Here is a 20023-nt window from a genome sequence, read left to right as displayed (position 1 = left end):
AATGATTCTGACAAAGGACTCATTTCTAAAATATACAGAGAACTGAGTCATATTTTTAAAACAAAAAGCCATTCCCCAATTGACAAATGGTCAAAGGATATGCAAAGGCAATTTAAAGATGAGGAGATCAAAGCAATCCATAACCATAGGAAAACATGCTCTAAATCATTAATTATTAGGGAAATGCAAATTAAAGCTGCTCTGAGGTACCACCTCACACCTCTCAGATTGACCAATATGACCTGGAAGGAAAATGATCATTGTTGGAAGGGTTGTGGGAAATCTGGGACACTCTTACACTGTTGGTGGAGCTGTGAATTCATCCAACCCTTCTGGAGAGCTATTTGGAACTATGCCCAAAGGGCAAGAAAAATGTGCATAACCTTTGATGCAGCAATACCACTACTGGGTCTATACCCTGAGGATATGATGAAAAAGGGTAAAAACATTACTTGTAGGGATGGCTAGGTGGCAGTGGATAAAGCACCGGCCCTGGAGTCAGGAGTACCTGGGTTCAAATCAGGTCTCAGACACTTAATAAATACCTAGCTGTGTGGCCTTGGGCAAGCCACTTAACCCCATTTGCCTTGCAAAAACCTAAAAAAAATAAAATAAAAAAACATTACTTTTATAAAAATATTGGTAACAGCCCTATTTGTGGTGGCAAAGAATTGGAAATCAAGTAAATGTCTCTCAATTGGGGAATGGCTTAGCAAACTGTGGTATATGTATTTCATGAACACTATTGTTCTATTAGAAAACAGGAGAGACAGAATTTCAGGGAAGCCTGGAGGGATTTGCATGGACTGATGCTGAGTGAGATGAGCAGAACCAGAAAAACACTGTACACCCTAACAGCAACATTGGAGTGATGTTCAACCTTGACGGACTCGCTCATTCCATCAGTGCAATAATTGGGAACAATTTTGGGCTGTCTGCAAAGGAGAGTGCCATCTGTATCCACATAAGGCACTGTGGCGTTTGAACAAAGTTCGAGGACTATTCCCTTTAATTTAGAAAAAATAGATAGCTAATTGTCTGATTATTTACCTCTTAGACTTCTCTTCTCCTCTTTAAGGATATGATTCTCTCTCTTCACACCCAATTTGGATCATGGTACAATATGGAAACAAAGTAAAGACTGACATAGTGATTTCCGTGGGGGGGTGGGGGAGGAAAGCAAGATTGGGGGGAAAATTGTAAAATTCAAATAATATCTTTAATAAAAATAAATTTTAAAAAACCTGTTGTGAAAATTGGAAGTTAGCATGGTAGAAACTTGGATTAGACTAACACCTCATACCTCATACCAAGATAAGATAAAAGTGGACACTAGATTTAGACATAAAAGACAATATTAACCTCAAACTAGTAGATCAAGGAATAGTTTACCTGTCAGATCAATGGAAAGTGAAGGAATTTGTGACCAAGGAAGAGGAGAACATCATTAAAAACAAACTAGATCATTTTGATTACATTCAATTAAAAGGCTTTTGCACACACAAAACTACTGTTACTAAGATCAAAAGAAATGTAGTAAATTGGAAAATAATTTTTACAACTAGTATTTCTGACAAAGGACTCATTTCTAAAATATACAGAGAACTGAGACAAATTTTCAAAGAAAAGCCATTCCCCAATTGACAAATGATCAAAGGATATGCAAAGGCAATTTTCAGATTAGGAAATCAAAGCAATCCATAGTCATATGAAAAATTGCTCTAAATCACTAATTATTAGAGAAATGCACATAAAACCATGTCTGAGGTACCACCTCACACCTCTCAGACTGGCCAATATGACCAGAAAGAACAATGATCTATGTTGGAAAGGATATGGGAAATCTCGGGCACTAATACATTGTTGGTGGAGCTGTTAACTCATCCAACCTTTCTGGAGACAATTTTGAATTATGGCCAAAGGGCAATATAAATGTGCATATCCTTTGATCCAGCAATACCACTACTGGATCTATAACCTGAAGAGATCATGAAAAAAACATAAAAACATAATTTGTGCAAAAATATTCATAGCAGCCCTATTTGTGGCAGCAACAAATTGGAAATTGAGTGAATGTCAGTCAGTTTGGGAATGGCTGAATAAACTGTGATATATGTATGTCATGGAACACTATTGTTCTATCAGAAACCAGGAGGGCTGGGAATTCAGGGAAGCCTGGAGGGATTTGCACAAACCGTTGCTGAGGGAGATGAGCACAATCAGAAGAATTTTGCATACCCTAACAGCAACATGGGGGGTGATGATCAACCTTGATGGACTTGCTTATTCCATCACTGCAACAATCATGGATAATTTTGGGCTGTCTGCATTGGAGAATACCATCTGTATCCAGAGAAAGAATGGGGAATTTGAACAAAGACCAAAGACTACTACCTTCAATTTATTAAAAAAAAACATCACCTTATTATGTAATTTTGCTATCTCTTATATTTTATTTTTTTCCTTAAGGATATAATTTCTCTCTTAAGACATTCAGTTTAGATCAGTGTGTACCATGGATACAATGTAAACACTAACAGACTGCCTTCTGCTTTGGGGGGGGGTAATTGAGATTGGGGGGAAATTATAAAATTCAAAAAATTAACAAATATTTTTTTTTTAAAAAATAAGGGACAACTGCAAATTTAAACAACACACTCCTTTCATCCTGTAAACCATAGATCCCAGGTTAAGGTTCAGTTCTGTTCAGTAAGGTGCATGGAAATGTCTCTCTCACAAGAAACTGAAACCTGAAGGACCATAAAGACAGCATTAATTGGAAGAGGTCAGACAAAAGATGCTGGGGAGAAGCGGAGGGGAAGATTTGTCAACTGTCTCCCCTGTCCCCACCTCCACGGCCAAGCCCAGGAAAGAAGGGTGGGAGGGAGGAAAGCGGGAAGGGAGGGAGGGGAGAAGAAAGCCTCCGTGGGAGGAGGGAGTGTGCCCAGAGGCTTTTCCCTGTTGGACAGCAGCCCAGCCCAGCCCCTTACCCTCCAAGCCCCCCGCCCCCCCCACCAGACCGAGGCCTGCGCAGGCAGCCAGGCCCTGGCCGAGCCGAAGTCTGAGCTGGCCTGGAGGAGCAGGCCCCAACCGGGACATCCAGGGGGACACACGCAGTTGGGCACAGGTACTCCCCTCGCCCCCCCCCGCCCCGAGGATCCCAGCTCCACCCCCAATACCTGAATTTGCAAAGGTCTGAATGATGCCACGAACATCCGGGGGCCACGCGAGAAGGCTATGGGGGTGGGGGTGCTGGAGAAAATAAGGGGGAGCAGGAGGAAGTAAGGAGGGGAGGGGAAGAAGCGGGGATGAGCAGGGGCAGTGGATGGGCTCACGTCCCTACACTCTCCCACAGCTGCCCAGACAGGGCCCTGGGGAGATCTCTAGGGGGGGGAAGAGGGTAAAGGAGCAGGGGAGTCTAGTGGGCCACGAGAAGGGGAAAGGGGCAGGGGGCCCTCCAGCCACCTGAGGCCCGGTCCAGGGACCAGGGACCAGGGACCAACACCTTCTCCTCATCCTCCCCTTGCGGACACACAAAGGACTGACCAGCGTGGAGGGCCCGGATGCGGTGACGTCAGCTGGGGCGGGGCTGCCCTCCACCAATAAGAGAAGTGGGGAGGGGTCACGGAGGGAGCTGTGGGAGGCAAGGAGGGGCGGGGGATGGATGAACTCCATTCTAGTCCCCTTTCATTTTGTGACAAGTCCTCCTCCTAACCTCCCAACCGGTCCAAATTAGCTTGTGCGGCTTTACAGAGTGGCTCTCTCTCTCTCTCTCTCTCTCTCTCTCTCTCTCTCTCTCTCTCTCTCAATTTGTCTCCTTCGTACTAATTATTAGTCTGTGTCTGTCTTTATCTCTCTCTGTCTCTGTTACCACCTGTATCTCCTTGAATTCCTTCTTTTTTGCTATCTCTGTCTCTATGTCTCTCTTTGTCACTGTCTCTCTGCATCTCTTTGTATCTCTCTGCATCTCTTTGTATCTCTGTGCTGCTATTTCCGTCTCTGTAGCCTCTCTATCTTTCTCTGTCTTTGTCTCTCGTTGTATCTTTCTATCAATTTGTATTTTTCCTACTCTCTCTCTCTCTCTCTCTCTCTCTGTCTCCGTCTTTGCTTCTGTCCCAGTCTCTCTCCTTCTCTCGTTTCTGTCTTTCTCTCCAACTCTCTATCTCTTTGTCTCTCAGACTCTCCCTCCCTCTGCTCTTTCTTCCTCTCCCTTGCTCTCTGTCTCCCTGTCTCTCTTTGTCTCTCTGTCTCTCCCTTGCTCTCATCCTCTCTGTCACTGTCTCTTTCTCTGTATCTTTCTCTGAATGTCTCTCTCTCTGTATTTTTCTATAGCTCTCTTAGTCTTTCTGTTTCTATCAATCTCTATCTTTCTCTTTGTCTCTTCTGTGTCTCTATCTCAAGCTCTGATTTTCCCATTCTCTCAGTCTCTCTTTAATTCTGTATCTCCATTTCTATCTCTCTATTTCTACCAGTCTTTCTCTTTCCATCTGTCTCTATCTCTGTCTCTATCTCTCCCTGTGTCTATCTGTCTCTGTTTCACTCTGAGAGACAGATTGAGACAGAAAGAGAGACAGAGAGACAGAAACAGTGAAAGAAAGACAGAAACAGAGGCTGTCTCAGCCAAAAACTTGTGCGATATAGCCAAAGTAGTCATTAGAGGAAATGTTGTATCTCTAAAGGTTTACATGAATAAAATAGAGAACAAGGAGATCAATGACTTGGGCATGCAACTAAAAAAAGCTAAAGAAAGAAAAATTAGCAATCTCCAATTAAATAACAAATTAGAAAATTCTGAAGATCAAAGGAGAATTTAATAACATTGCAAGTAAGAAAACTATTGAATTAATAACATAAATAAAATGAAGTTAGCTTTATGAAAGAAAATACAGTAGATAAACCTTTGATTAAACTGACTTTAAAAAAGAAACTAAATTACCAGTATTAAAAATGAAAAAGGTGAATTTACCACCATTAATAAGGAAATCAAAGTAATAATTCTGAGCTATTTTACCCCACTTCATACAAACAAATCTGGCAATTTTTGTGAAATGGATGAGAATTAAGAAAAATACAAGGTACAAAGATTAACAGAAGAGGAAATAAAATACTTATATAATCCCACTTCAGAAAAGGCAATTGAAGAAACTATCAATAAACTCCCTTAGAAAAATTCTCCAGGTCCAGAAAGTTTTACAAGAGAAATATATAAAACATTTAAGTAACAATTAATTTCACTTTTATATAAAGTAGATAGAAGGACTTCAGCCAAATTCCTTTTATGACACCCATATGATGTTGATACCCTAAAAAGTAAGAGTCAAAACAAAGAAAGAAAATCATAGAACAATCTCTCTAATGAATATTGAGGCAAAAATTTTAATAAAATTTTAGCAAAGTGATTACAGCAAGTTATCATTTGGATAATATACAATGATCAGACAGATTTTATACTGATTATAAAGGGATGTTTCAGTGTTAGGAAAACAATCAACATAATTAACTATATCAAAAACAAAATTAACAGAAATCATGATTATCTTAATAGAGGCTGAAAAAGCCTTTGATAAAAGTCAATACCTATTCCTGCTGAAAATAGTAGAGAGCATAGGAATAAATGGATATTTCTTTAAATTGATAAATAGTATCTATCTAATACCATCAACAAGCATTTTGTATAACAGGGATAGAATAACAACATTTCCATTAAGATCAATGGGAAACAAGGATGCCATTTTTCACAGATACTATACAATATTGTAGTAGAAATGTTGGCTTTAGCAATAAGAGAAGAAAAAGAAAATGAAGAAATTAGAATAGGAAATGAGGAAATAAAGCTTCCTCTTTTTGCAGATGATATGATGTTATACATAGAAAATCCTAGAATATAAACTAAAAAACTACTTGATACAATTAACAACTTTGCCAACAGCAGTATATAAAGTCAACCCACATAACTTAATAGCATTTCTATACATGACCAACAAAGTTCAAGAGCAAGAGATAGAAAATAAATTCAATTTAAATTAGCTATAGATACCATAAAATACCTGGGTGTCTACCTCTTAAAATAAACCCTGAAACAATATGAACACAATCATAAAAATACTTTTCACACAACATCAGATCTAAACAACTGGAGAAATGTCAATTGCTTAAGATTAAGCTGAGCTAATATAACAAAAATGACAATTTTTTCCAATTTAAATTACTTATTCAATGTTTTACCAATCAAGCTACCCAAAAAATTATACAGACCTAGAAAAATAATAAAAAAGTTTAACTGGAGCCAAAAAACATAAAAAATCCCAGGAAATTCATGAAACAAAATGCAATGGAAAGTAGACAAGCTGTAACAGATCTAATACTATATTATAAAGCAGCAATTATCAAAACTGTTGGATGCTGGCTAAAAAATAGAGAAATGGGTCAATATATTACACTAGGTACAAAAGAAAGAGTATGAAATGACTTCAACCTACTGTTAGATAAACCAAAGACACTAGCTCCTGGAATAAGAGCTCACTATTTGACAAAACCTGCCAGGAAAACTGAAAAATAGTATGGTTAAAAAGTAGGCATAGATTCACATCTCACAGCCTATACCAAAATAATGTCTAAATGGGTACAGCATTTAGACATAAAGGTTGATCCCACAGATCAATTAATAGATCAAGAATTACTTTATCTGTCAGATCTATGGACAAGATAGAAGCTTATAACTAAAGAAAAAGAAAACTAAAAATTGTAAAATGGATGATTTCAACTATATTAAATTAAAAGATTTTTACACAAATAAACAACATTGCAACCAAGAAAGTATGTATAATGCCAGGACATAATTGTCACAACTAGTGTTTCTGAAAAAGGACTAATTTCTAAAATATATAGAGAATTTAACCAAATTTGAAAAATTTACAAGTCATCCCTCAATTGATAAATGGTCAAAGGATATAAACAGTCTGCTGTCAGATGAAGAAATTAAAGTTACATGTTATATTTTCATAGTCATATGAAAAAATGTTCAAAACAGTATTGATTAGAGAAATGGAAATTAAAATAATTTCCCTGTATCATCCCACACTTATGAGATTAGTGAAGATGCCAAAAAATAAAAATGATCACTATCAGAGAGAATGTGGGAAAATTGGGACACTGATCCAGCATTGGTGGAGATGTGATTCAATTATTCTGGAGAGCAATTTGAAACTACACCCAAAGGTAACAAATCTGTGCACACACTTTGACCTTGTGATACCAGTACTTCATCTATATCCCATGCGGAGCATAAAAAACCAGGTAAAGTCTTATAAGAACAAAAATATTTATAACAACTTTTTGTAGTGACAAAGAATTGGAAATTGAGGGGATGCCCATCAATTGGGGAATGACTGAAAAAGTTATGGTTTATGAATGTGATGGAATACTATTATTCTTTAAGAAACCATGAGCACACAGACTTTAGAGATTCAAGAGAAGTCTTGCATGAGCTGATACTGAGTGAAAAGAGCAGAACCAAGACACATTAGCAACCACATGTTGAGATAATCAATTATGATGGAAACAGTAGTTAAGTGATCAAGGACAATCCTGAAAGACTTGGTATGAAAATAAGACATCTACATTCAAAGGGAAAAAAATCTACGGAGTCTGAATATAGAGCAAAGAATACTAAGTTCACTTTTAAAATTTTCTTTTATGTTTTTCCTTTCTTTCTCATGACTTTTTATCTTATTTCTAATTCTTCTTTCACAACATGAATAATGTCGAAATATATTAAACATTATTGTCTCTGGAGACAGTAATGGGTAGATGAGAGAAAAATGTGGAGCTCAGAAACTTAAAAAAAAGGATGAATGTAGAAAACTATCTTTGCATGGAACTGCCAAAAATAAAAGTTAAAAATTGCAATAAAATTAGGTTATTAGGTTTCAAATAAATTTTTAATTTATCTTTTCATAGTGTTTTTACATGTAATTTTAGCATAATTATCTGGAAATGATGAATTTGATATTTCTGCCATTCTGCATTTTTTATGAGGTTTTATGCCCTAGTATATGGTCAATTTTTGTGTAAATGCCATGTGTCATAGAGAAAATGGATATTCCTCTCTATTCCCATTCAATTTTCTCCAGAGGTCTGTCATATTCAATTTCACTAAAATTCTATTCATCTTCTTAATTTCCTTCTTGTTTATTAGGTGGTTAGGTTTATCTTATTATGAGAGGGGAGGCTGAAGTCCTCCACTAATAAAGTTTTACTGTCTATGTCTTCCTGTAACTTCCTATAACTTCTCCTCTAAGAATTTTTGTTTGCTGAATGCCTTGGTTCATATATGTTTAATATTGATATTAATTCATTGCCTACAGTGTATTTTAATTTCTTTTAATTAGGTCAACTTTTGCTTTTTCAACCCTTCATTTCAACTGAAGCATAATGTATTCTGCTCCATCTTTTTACCTTTACTCTGGGTGGATCTCTGCTTCAAATGTGTTTATTATAAACAACTTTTCCTGCAGGATTCTGATTTTTACTTTTTTCTGCTATTTCCTTCAACTTTATGGGAAAGGTCATTTCATTCACATTCAGAGTTATGATTAACTCTACTTTGAAAGGCAAAAGACCTTAGATTAAAGTCAAGAATCACCTACCTTGGTAAAACTGAGCATAATATTTCAGGTGAAAAACTAGACATTCAGTGAAACAATGAACTTTCAAACATTCCTGATGAAAAGATCAGAGCTAAATAAAATTTGTGACCTTCATATACAGACTGAAGAGAAACATAAATAGGCAAATAGGAAAGTAAAATCACAAGGAACATAAATTATGTTGAACTGCTTATATTACTACAGGGAAAGTTGAATCTGATAACTCACACAAAATTTCTGAATTATAGGACTGTTAAAAGGATTAAATATAACAAAGGGCACAGGTGTGAGGTGAATATGAAGGCATGATATCTAAAGAGAAAATTAAGGACTGAGAAAGAAATGTACTAGAAAATAGAAAAGGCAGGGGTAGAATTGAATAAATCATTTCATATAAAAGAGGCAAGAAAAATATTTTTACAATAGAGTGGAAGTGAGGGGCTGGGGGAAGGAGGTGAGTGGGAGTGAGTGAACCTTACTCTCATCAGAATTGCTTCAAAGGGGGCATAAGGTACACACTCTGTTTGGGATATAAATTGATGTCATACAGGAAAGAAGGAGTGGAAAGGAATTCAGGAAGGGTGAGTGATGGAAAGGAGGGTAGAGTCAGAAACAAACACATATGAGTAGTGACAGGGTGAAAGGTGAACAATATTATAATTAATGGGAGTGAGAGGGAAATAAACAGTGGGAAATAAAGTTAGCAGTGATAATTGTGAAAAACATTTTGAGCATTTTTGTCTGATAAAGGTCTCATTTCTCAGATATCCAATTTATAAAACTAAGAACCTTTCTCCAATTTACAAATGATCAAAGCTAAAAACAGTTTCCAGATGAGGTTATCATAGATACATGCATATTCATAAAAAGTTCTAACTCACTAATGATTGTAGAAATACAAATTAAAACAATTTTTAGGTAATATCTTTTGCCTATTACATTGGATAATAGGACAGAGATAGGAAAATGAAAAATACTGGAGAGGATGTAGGGAAAAGGAAACATTAATGCATTGTTGGGGCAGTTGTGATTTCAGTCAAACATTCTCTTGAGCAGTTTGGACCTTTGTCCAATGGCCAATAAAACCACAGCTACCCTATTACCTGGCAATGCAACTGATGAATCTATATGCCAAAAGAGATGAAAAATCACAAAGAAAAGGTCCTATATGTACAAAGATATTCACAGCAACTCTTTTCTGGTGGCAAAGAATTGGAAAAAGAGTGGATGCTCATGAGCTGGGGAATGACTCAACAAATTGTGATTATATGATCATGATGGAATATTATTCAGCTATAAGAAATAGTGAGCAGGATACTCACAGAAAAACCTGCAAAGACTTGCATGAACTGATGCAATGTGAAGTGGGGTATGTACAGTGTAACAGCAATATTATGAGATGATGAGCTGTTAATGGATTAACTTTGCTCAATGTAATAGAGCAGTTCCAAAATTTCCTGATAAGAAGACCAGAAATGAATGGTGAATTTGATCTTCAAATAAAAGGCATAAGAGATGCATAACAAGTTAAATGGAGAGGGGAAAGAAAAAAGAAATGTTAGTCCAGAACATTAAATTATATACAATCTTAAAAGAGAAGAAAATACTTGTAACTCTTCAGAATTATATTTTTCTTAAGATAGTTAAAGGGTTGAATATACCCAAAGAAATTGTACTTAGAGAATATGAATATCATTGGTTCTTGTCCTTCCTTATTGAAAAAGATCAAAATGACATCATTAACTTTGAGACAAATCCCAGTGTGTTTCACTGTGATTGAGCAGACCAATACAAGCTTAGAATGTTCTACCACAAGTTGGATACAAATAGTTCAAGTGAACATCTAAGGTGTTTACTGTAATCTTATTTATCTTATGTTTCCTTTGAACTACTTTAATTCTTCCTTTCTCATAAAGCTCAACACTTTCCCTGATGAGGCTAACATATAGTGGAAGGTCCTGTACCAGTGTCTCCCATAGCTTACAGTCTATTCTCAAGTTCTTAAGAGAGACATTCACCCAGTAATTAGACTACTTAGAGCTTCTATGCATAATTAAATCAGAATTGACTTGACTTTACTAGTTACCTAGAAGTTTATCCTAAAATAGGGGCAGAGGTTGGGAACACAGCTAGAAAGGTTGAACATAAAGAGATTAGAAAGCGATTTTGTCTAAACTCATACTTTAGTATGGTTTTAGTAGCATTATTGTAGTTCTAAAGGTGCAGTTGGAGACAGTGTATCCACTACTTTGTTTGGGGAGGGTTCTAAATATTCTAAATATTTATATTTATATGAATAAAATAGAGAAAGAGGAGATCAATGAATTGTGTGTGCAATTGAGAAATCTAGAAAAAGAACGAAGTAAAGATGTTCAATTAAATATCAAATTAGAAATTCTGAAACTGAAAGGAGAGATCAATAAAATTAAAAGAAACAAAATCATTGATCTTATAAATAAAGCAAAGAGTTGGTTATGTGAAAAAATACTAAAATAAACTTATGGTTAATCTGATTTAAAAAAAAGAAAGAATACCAAATTAGAAGTATCAGAAATGAAACCAGTGAACTCATCAACAATGAGGAGATAATTCGGAGTCCATTTGCCCAACTATATGCCATCCTTCCTGCCCTTAGGTTTTTCTAATCCAGCCATAAGAAGGAGCAGAGCAGTTAGAATTATCTCTTACAAATGTGAGAGAATAAAATTCAGTGAGTTATAACCCTGAGGGCTGCAGAATGAACTTCTCTGGCCTCCAAATCCCTGCTTTTCCAAGTCATCACACTGCCTCTCACCATGAGCAGAATCTTAGTAGTATGATGTTTCACTCATACTCCATATTTAACCCAGACCTCTACAAGCATTCAGCTCCATAGCCCTGAGTCTGGAGTCAGGAGGAACGGAGTTGCCGGATGACCTCAGGCTGCAAAACTCAAGGTAAGTCCCATAACCCCTGTGAGCATCAGTTTTTTCAGCTGTGTATGGGAATGATCATAGCCCCCAGTTCCCAGGGATGATGTGAGGTTCGAATACCCGAATATCTGGAAAGCGCTTAGTACAATGCTGCTACAGAGTAGGTACTAATTGCATGTTTGTTTTCTTCTTTTAGATTTTTCATAGAAGATGCGTCTTTTATTTCCATTGGGTTTCGATCATGCTTGAAAAATGTCTCGCGGCTGATAAAGGTATTGTCTGTATTTCGACTTTGCGGAGAGGAAAAAAGTCCCTCAACAACCTGCCCTTCCAAACAGAGGCGATTCTTTGAAAAAGACAAGTCTTATTTTTGCTAGTAATTGTAACGAATGCGGTGGGTGTGCCGCAGGAGCCGGCGCTGCTGCCACGGTCGCCACTGCGGGCCTCGCGAGCTCCTTTGCGCCTGGCTGGTCCGGCCCCCGCCCCCGCCCCCTCCGCCTCCGCCTCCTCTTCACCCGGCCCGCTCGCCTTTCCTTCAGCTCAGGCTCCCTGCGACCCGCTGCAGCTTACGTGCTCTGCTCGGGCCCGTGGCCCGGGCCGCCGCCCCCGCCTCCTTCGCTCCTCCCCCCTCCCGGAGCCTGCCTGGCCCGGCTCGCGCGGGCGGCCCCCGCTTCCGGGTCTTCGGTGGAGGCTCGCTGCCGGCCCGCAGCCCAGCCCGACTCGCTCCTCCGACCAGGCCACGGGGACACTCGCTGAGCCTCCACTGCAAGGCCGGAGGGCTAGCCCGGCCCCGGCCCAGCCCGGTGCAGCCCGGTGCAGCCCGGCCCGGCTCCGAGGAACCGCGCCACTATCAACTCCATGTGATTGGGAGTACCAGATAAGTTGAGCTTGCCCACATCCATGTACATTGGGTTATATCCTGTGTCGTGACCTCATGGTTTACCGGGGAAGAAAGATGAGTATAAGCAGTGATGAGGTCAACTTCCTGGTCTATAGGTACTTGCAAGAGTCAGGCTTTTCGCATTCCGCATTTACCTTTGGTGTAGAAAGCCACATCAGCCAGTCGAATATCAATGGAGCCATGGTTCCACCTGCTGCTCTGATTTCCATCATCCAGAAAGGCCTGCAGTATATAGAGGCAGAAGTCAGTATTAATGACGATGGGACCTTGTTTGATGGACGACCCATAGAGTCTCTGTCCCTGATTGATGCCGTGATGCCTGATGTGGTCCAAACCAGACACCAAACTTAGAAAGCTAAACTTGCCCAGCAACAGGCTGCAGCTGCAGCCACCACCAATCAACAAGGTTCGACAAAAACAGAGAAAATACTGCAAATGGAGAAGAAAATGGAGCCCATAGCATAGCAAATAACCACACAGATATGATGGAGGTGGATGCAGAGGTAGAAATACCCCCAAACAAAGCTGTGCTGTTAGGAGGCCAAAGTGTTCATCTGTGCCTAGATTCCTGTTACTGATCTTCTAGCCTCAGGGTCTGGTGACTCAACAACAAGACAGGGAATCTGAGATGCACTGTGCACAAGTGCCTCTACCCAGCTAGTCCATTGGATAAGGCAGGGTGGCTAGGATGTGCCCAGCAACAAAGATGCAACCTCCCTTGATTGGAATACTGAAGGCGTGCTTCTCACCACTGGGTCATATGATGGATTTGCCACAATATGGACAAAAGATGGTAGTCTTGCTCACACCTGGGGCAACAGGAAGATCCTATTTTTGCATTACAATTGAACAAAAAAGAAAATTGTATCCTCAGTGCAGCAGTGGACAAGACCATGATTATCTGGGATGCACAAACTGGTGAAGCCATGCAGCAGTTCCCTTCTCATTCAGCACCGGCCCTTTGACTGTCAAAGCAACAACACTTTTGCCTCTTGCAGCACTGATATGTGCATTCGTATCTGTAAATGATGACAAGATAAGCCTATGAAAGCATTACAAGGACACAGAAATGAAGTAAATGCTATCAAATGGGACCCAACTGGTAACCTTCTGGCCTCTGGCTGTGATGACATAACTTTAAAGATATGGAGAATGAAACAAGAGACTTGTGTCCATGATTTGCAAGGAGATAATAAAAAAAAAATTTCTACTATCAAATGGAATCCAACAGGACCAGGAACAAACAATTGAAATGTGAACCTCATGCTAGCCAGTGCATCCTTTGATTAGACTGTCCAATTATAGGATGTGTACCAGGGCATCTGTATCCACACTCTGATGAGCCATCAAGAACCCATGTACAGACTGGCCTTCAGTCCTCACGGCTAGTATTTGGCCAGTTGCTCCTTTGACAAGTACGTGCACATCTAGAACACACAGACGGATGCCCTACTTCATAGCTATAAGGAAACAGGTGAAAGATTTGAGGTTTCCTGAAATGCAGCCAGAGAAAAAGTTGGAGCCAGTGCACCTGATGGTTCAGTGTGTGTGATAGACCTACAAAAATAGTACTACTAGTTGGAAGCCATGGACCGACTATGAATGTGTACATACCCAAAATTACTGTCCCTGACCCATATACTGCTCTAGTCCCACTGGAACCAAGACAAGTCCACGACAGCCAAACCCACAAGCAAGCTCCACGAACACTACTGTATAGAAACAAAGTAAAACAACACCCTGAAGAGGTTGGCAGCATGGGTCCAGCAGTGGATCCTGTTTGCCAGGCACTGTCATGGCACTGCAGAAGAGCCCAGGCAGGCACCTCTAAGAAGCAGACCATCCCTGCGTGAATGGAGAGACAATGAAGAGCAGCCCCCTATATCCCCCAACTAATCAGCCTGATGGATCACATTCTTTTGTCTTTTCAATTAATTTCCCTCAATAGTTGAGCACTTTATGTGTACAGAGAAAATTGACAAATGTAAACATGCAGCCATGCATGGTGGTTTCTTGTTTTTCAAAACTTCTTTTTGGTTTTGTTTATGGATGCAGGAAGTAAGGGAATAAATTGTTTCTTGTTTTTATTTTGTCACCTTTTAAACATAAAAAAATTCTCTTAAAACTGTTTTACTGCATTCTTTTGAAGAGGCCAAATAATATTTAGCCAACTCTGTGGCTCTCAGAGCCCATTTTCCATTGGTTGTGTGTTGGGGTGAAGGGTGATTTTAGAAAAATATATCTAAAATGTGACATTGGTCATGTTAATCAAGAAACTACATTATTTGTAAAGGGTATTCTGCTTTACTTTTTCTGATGGTGTGGCTGAAATGCAGAAGTTTCACATTTGGGACGTATTTCTGCCAAAGTTAAGAATGGAAGGGTGCAATTTTTTTTTTAATTTACAAATACAAGAGCTGCATTAAAAAGAAAATCTTGTTGCTTCAAGACCATAGCTGATTATGGTTGAGTTGTGCACTATTGTGAAAAGGAGCAAAGTAGCATTCTGCAGTTTTTTATTTTGCTTTTAAGAGATAAAAAATCTTTCTGGACAGTGGTATATTACCTTCTATGGGGTGCATCCATCATCTGTGTAGGAGCTATGATATATAATGTAACCAAATTGCAGTATTAAAACATTCTCATGTCAGTTTTCTTTATATAAATCAAAATACCTTTGGCATATATTTGATAACACTGCCATTATGTGGCAAAATGTTTACTACTGTAGTATCAAAAGAAATCTTTAGAACAGTAGACTTGCTTTAAGGTGTGTTTAAATAGCAGTGATTCAGCTTATTAAAAAAATAATACTTGTACTAAAAAAAATTCTAATGAATTTGGAAGTTGTTTTCACATGCAAAATAAAAGGTGTGATTCACTAAATTTCCACTGAGGATGTTTGAGATAACTGAGAGCTTCGAGTCCACTATATTCATTTATATTCCACTAATTCATCAATTTCTCCTTTGGGGAGTCCTGATTTTGAAAGGTAAGACAAGGCAACATCTTGGATCAGGGAAGTCATATAGAATTTAGAATATCTGAGCCAGGAACAAATATTGACTCCAGAAACCCAAAGTATAGTGTAAAAGTCAGAAAGACTGTACTGAATATTCTCTAGAAGTGAAAGATGAGGACATGATCTGGGAACAATAAAGGAAATGGACATCAGTGTCATTTGAACAAATAGAATGAGAGGATTTGGAGGAGCCATGTAGAAGAAAATGAGAGGGACAGGGGACAGGGGGAAAGTGGTATATTGAAGAGACAGGAGATCTGTTGAACCACCAAGGTTCTGAATGTGGTTTTTTTGAAAACCATTGTATGGGATACTTGGGGGGAGAATTCTACAAACGTCAATCATCTGCTCTGGAATTGGCCTAAAAGTGAAAACTCTCACCCATGCCAAAGACTAATTTTCTTCTCTATTCTTAGTCTATAGCCAGGGGGTACAAAAGGTTGCACAAAACTCAACAACTGAACAACATGTTCTTAGTGGATGCCAATATCCCTACTTAATTTTAAAACTAAGAAGGTATCTTTTTCATGTGAGGTTACTCATTTATTTCAATATAAAATATTCCATAATAGACAGAAAAAACACAAAATAAAAATATAAATATTAAAACACAATTTATAATGAAATCAATTTCCTAATGCTTTTATTAGGGAGACTGCTTGTATATTTTTTATGTAGGTCAAAAAATAAAAAACAAAACAAAATAAAATACTGAAATTGCACAAAACATGACCACCAGAAAAATACAGTTGAACATATTTTTTTTTTCATTTAGAAAAGACTACAGTTTCTATGATTATTATCAAAAAACAGATCTTCATCAATTTTGGATGAAAAAAGCAGGTATGCATTATAGAGTGTTTTTTAGAAAATTTTCTTTAAATTTCATCTTAAAGGTAAAACCAATGTATATTTTAATAATCTAATTAATGAAATTAAAGATATAACTTGACACATTATCATGATATGACTTTAGAACATGGAAACTTTCATATCTTCAATGTTTCCTAGAACATCAATTATTTAGGTATTCAGGAACCTTTCAGATGAGGCTGTTAGAAATAGCTGAGGGCAGAGAGAGAGAATTAATTTCAGAAGTAGGAGTCAACAACTGCCTCAGAAAGTACCAAGTACCATAAATTCAAGTTTAATTTTGAGGATGCATTGGTAATGCCAAAGAGAAACCGATCTGACATACTTAACCACAGAACATCGAGGGCATGCTGGAAATATTCTCTAATTTAGTGACATTCAAATGAACCTGCAAAACTGGCAAAACACCAATGTCCATAGAAAAAAACAGTGCAATCCTCTGCAATTACTTCATTGAAAAAGATAACTCATAGTAGTAGTAGTATTAAGAATATTAACTATTCAATGATTTGAACCATGAAAGCATGGCATTATGTGTCATTGATTAGAAATCAATGTATGGGTAAGGCTCAAAGTACAAATCAAAGAATTAAAGAAACTTTAGCCAAAAAAAAAACTCGAACAGAAAATGAAAGGATGTTCCTTTAGACGTGAAAATCTCCCCTCTGTGAAGAACTTTAGAAAACTGAATGTCTGGAGTTCAGGTATTTTAAAAGCAGACAAGTGCATGATAATCTAGAACTTAGAACAGAGTCTTTTCCCCACAAAGAAGAAAGTCCTACTTTTAATGAACACATTAGAAATGTAAAGCCAGAGTTCTTGATCGGGGCTTGGACTTAGAACTTAAGAGATATATGAGTTTGATAAAAATCTCTAATCTTAAAATGGGCATGACTAGAATGCTAAAAATGACAGTCCTGGATTGCTGAGCTCTATAAGTCCAAACGATTTATTTATTTATTTGATTTATTTATTCATTTAGTTAGTTTTTTAGTTTTTGCCAAGGCAAATGGGGTGAAGTGGCTTGCCCAAGGCCACACAGCTAGGTAATTATTAAGTGTCTGAGGCCGAATTTGAACTCAGGTACTCCTGACTCCAGGGCCACTGCTCTATCCATTGTTCCACCTGGCCACCCCCTATTTTTCTTTTTTACATCATTTCTTGTTTCTAACTTAATGCCTTTTGAGCATCAGGGATATTGAAGAAAAACAAAAAACAAAAACCAACTAGGCCTTACCCTTAAAGAATGAGAGATGTTGAGGTAATGCCATGGCATCTAAGTGAATTGGATTTGAATGAGAGGAACTAAGTCACAAGCCTCACTTTTTCCTCCAGTGGCCAGATATGAATCAGGATGACTAGAGATAGGACTGGATGTGATACAAATCAATATTAAGTGACTTGCCCAAGGTCACATAACTACTAAGTGTCTGAGACCAGATTTGAACTCAGGTCCTCCTGACTTCAGGACCAGCATTCTACCCAATGCACCATCTAGCTACCCTCAAATAGTATTTTGCATGGAGAAGACTCACACTCAATGATCAAGAGGTCTTTTGGGACCAGGAAGCTTGTAGTGATTGGTCATACTATCACCCCATCCCCCATATTTGCCAAGATCTTACCTGGACCCAACTACAATGTGAGTCATGAGACCTTTGAATCTCCTCCCAGTTGGCAGCTGTGTCAAATGTTGGAGACCAGCCTAAACCAAGCCCTCATTTCAGAATCACTATTGGGATGTAATGGGGCTCTCCTAAATTATTGAATCTAACTCTTATTTTGGGTCCACACAGCATGAAAGTTGTGAGAGATGACAAGTGTGGATCTGGGTGTCTCAGAAGTTATGTTTTTGAAGAACCACAGGGTAGTTGTACTACAGTGTGCCCACAGGGTCTCTCTGATGCCATGTAATATGTGACTATGATTAAATTAGATCACTGACTGAGAATACACATGGCAGAATGTTACATTGTCCTTGGTGCTGAACTCTGGTGGGTTGTTTTATTTTTTCAGTCTATGGATAACTCATGTAAAATAAGCTATTTTGTAAATTTTTTTTAGTTTTTGCAAGGCAATGGGGTTAAGTGGCTTGCCCAAGACCACATGACTAGGTAATTACTAAGTGTCTGAGGCTGGATTTGAAGTCAGGTCCTCCTGACTCCAGGGCCGGTGCTCTATTCACTGTGCCACCTAGACATACCCAATTTTTTTTAGGCTTTTGCAAGTCAAATGAGGTCATGTGGCTTGCCCAAGGCCACACAGCTAGGTAATTATTAAGTGTCTGAGACCAGATTGGAACCCAGGTCCTCCTGACTCCAGGGCTGGTGCTTTATCCACTCTGCCACCTAGCTGCCCCTCATATTTTGTAAATTCTTGAGAACTCTCTGATGCATGAATATATGACTATGTTTAAGTTAGGTACTTCACTGAGAGTATACCTGGCAGAGCTTTCCATTGTCTTTAGTGCTGAACTGATGGTTTGTTTTCTTTTTTTAATCTCTGTAAATTAAATCATGTAAACTAAACTGTTTTGAAAATCCTTGAACACTCATTTTGGTCAAATGTAAGGCTAGGGGGGCAGCTAGGTAGTGCAGTGAATAGAGCACCGGCCCTGGAGTCAGGAGGACCTGAGTTCAAATACAGCTTCATAATTAATAATTAATAATTACTATTATTTATAATAATTAACTTAATAATTACCTATCTGTGTGGCCTTGGGCAAAGCCACTTAACCCCAATGCCTTGCAAAAAAAAATATAAGGATAGGATAAGAACTTCTCACAAAGAAAGAAATGGGGGTTGGGGATGGATGGGGAAAAAACCCTATCTGGGCTAGACTTAATAAATTTCTCCTCCCCTCCTTTCCTCTCACATCCATTCTCCCTCTACCCTCGAAGGAAGACATCCCAGCAGCTCCCTCAGTGATCATGCCTCTCATTTCTTTCATTGGCTGAGGACAGACTCTCCCTGTACATCCTGCCCCTCCACTTTGTTCAGTCCTTTGTGTGTATTTAGGAGAAAGAGGAGACAGAGCAAAAGGATGAGGAGAGGACGTTCCCTGATCCCTGGTGTCTGGACAAAGCTGCAGGCAGTCCACTATACTCCTTCTCTCCTTTACCTTCCTCTCCCCACCAGAGATATCCCGAGGGTCTATTCTGGGAATGTGTGGGAGTGTGTGATTCCTCCCTTCCTTCTGTTGCCCCTATCCCTGCTGTCCCTGCCTTCCTGCCCAGCTCTTCTTGCTCCTGCCCCTCCCATAATTCTTATTTTCTCTAGAACTGTCCAACACCCATAGCCTTCTCCCTGTGCCCCAGTGATGTAGGTGGGGATCCCTGGAATCATTCATACTATTACTTATTGATGTGTTGGGTGTTTAGGTAGGATCCTCTGCATCTGCCTGTGTGTGTGTGGGAGGGGCATATACCTATGTATACCAGGTCAATGTGTATATGAATGTAACTGTTTGTGCCTGTTTCTCCATACCACTCCAACTGCTGCTCTGCTTGGGCTGCCCAAGCTTTGTTCTGGAGGGCTGGAGGCTTGGAATGTGGTGACTGGGGGTGTGGGTGGGAGAGTATCCAACATGGAAAAGCCTTTGGAGACATTCCCTCTTCCAATGGAAACTTTCTTCCTCTCTCCTTTATTCTCTCCCTCTCTTCCTTCT

At 38.8% G+C, this 20023-nt stretch overlaps 1 long non-coding RNA gene and 1 pseudogene across 1 annotated transcript in view; one reads left to right on the top strand and one right to left on the bottom strand.

The window, feature by feature from the left end:
- LOC141497542 (uncharacterized) overlaps positions 1-3527 on the bottom strand; it is a 48198-nt gene extending 44671 nt beyond the window's left edge. The window contains exon 1 of the long non-coding RNA XR_012471351.1: positions 3180-3527. This is a non-coding gene — a long non-coding RNA (uncharacterized LOC141497542). The remainder of the gene's footprint in view (positions 1-3179) is intronic.
- Positions 3528-12219: 8692 nt separating this feature from the next.
- On the top strand, positions 12220-15326 carry LOC141497404 (F-box-like/WD repeat-containing protein TBL1XR1 pseudogene; annotated as a pseudogene).
- Positions 15327-20023: the final 4697 nt, after the last annotated feature.

The sequence above is a fragment of the Macrotis lagotis genome, chromosome X, assembly GCF_037893015.1.
Source record: "Macrotis lagotis isolate mMagLag1 chromosome X, bilby.v1.9.chrom.fasta, whole genome shotgun sequence".
NCBI classification, from domain to species: Eukaryota; Metazoa; Chordata; class Mammalia; order Peramelemorphia; family Peramelidae; genus Macrotis; species Macrotis lagotis.
This window is presented reverse-complemented; position numbering and strand designations above follow the sequence as displayed.